This window comes from Propithecus coquereli, unplaced genomic scaffold (genome assembly GCF_000956105.1).
Source record: "Propithecus coquereli isolate 6110/MARCELLA unplaced genomic scaffold, Pcoq_1.0 Scaffold177, whole genome shotgun sequence".
Classification (NCBI taxonomy): Eukaryota; Metazoa; Chordata; class Mammalia; order Primates; family Indriidae; genus Propithecus; species Propithecus coquereli.
This window is the reverse complement of record NW_012142412.1, coordinates 5,183,021-5,183,697: the sequence shown is the minus strand read 5'-3', so window position 1 is coordinate 5,183,697 and position 677 is coordinate 5,183,021. Positions and strand designations below refer to the sequence as shown.

At 39.0% G+C, this 677-nt stretch overlaps 1 protein-coding gene across 1 annotated transcript in view; it reads left to right on the top strand.

Moving 5' to 3' along the window:
• Positions 1–677, top strand: part of CUL2 (cullin 2) — a 103,475-nt gene that overhangs the window by 100,619 nt on the left and 2,179 nt on the right. The gene's annotated exons all lie outside the window — the stretch shown is intronic.

Below are 677 nucleotides of genomic sequence, written 5' to 3'. Positions count from 1 at the left end.
ATCTAATATGTGGTTCATATTTAAATTTCTCTTACTGTTGCAAAACGGCTTTTACAATTGGTTTCTTCGATTGCACTTTTTCTAACTCGTGTCTCTTAAGTGTTTTAAAAATCTACTGAACTTATGATGACTTATACTGTATTTCTCATTTTACTTTTCTTCCTAGAGAGGAAATAATGGCAAACCATATACTATTGTACGTTCACTGTCAAAAAAACAAACCCTTGTTTTGATAACTTGTTGATAAAGCTTTCCAAATTGATTCCTTTTTTTCTTAACTATTTATAAATGTTAAATTAAGTCTCATCCTGGTATCTAATTGTCAAGAAAATATATTATATTGAAAAATGGACAAAATACTTGTGCTGAGGTCTACAGAAACGGCTGACAAGAGGTCTCTTCACCCAGGAAGGGAGGAATGTGTAGAATTCAGTTTAGCACACTCCGTCCCCCAAGGAGAATGCCGGGAAGAGTGGCAGGAGGCCCCCTTCAAGTGAGGTCAGGTGATTGAAACCTTCATGGCGGAAGCCTTAGCACACAGTCTGGGGCACCAACCTGGCAGGCCCTGCTTGAATACCTAGTGCTTGTGTGCAGAATGGGTCCCGGCTACAAGAAGAGGAGGAGAGGAGGGTTTCCTATGCTTTGTCACAGAAAACTCTCAGAAGTTTTTTTTCTTA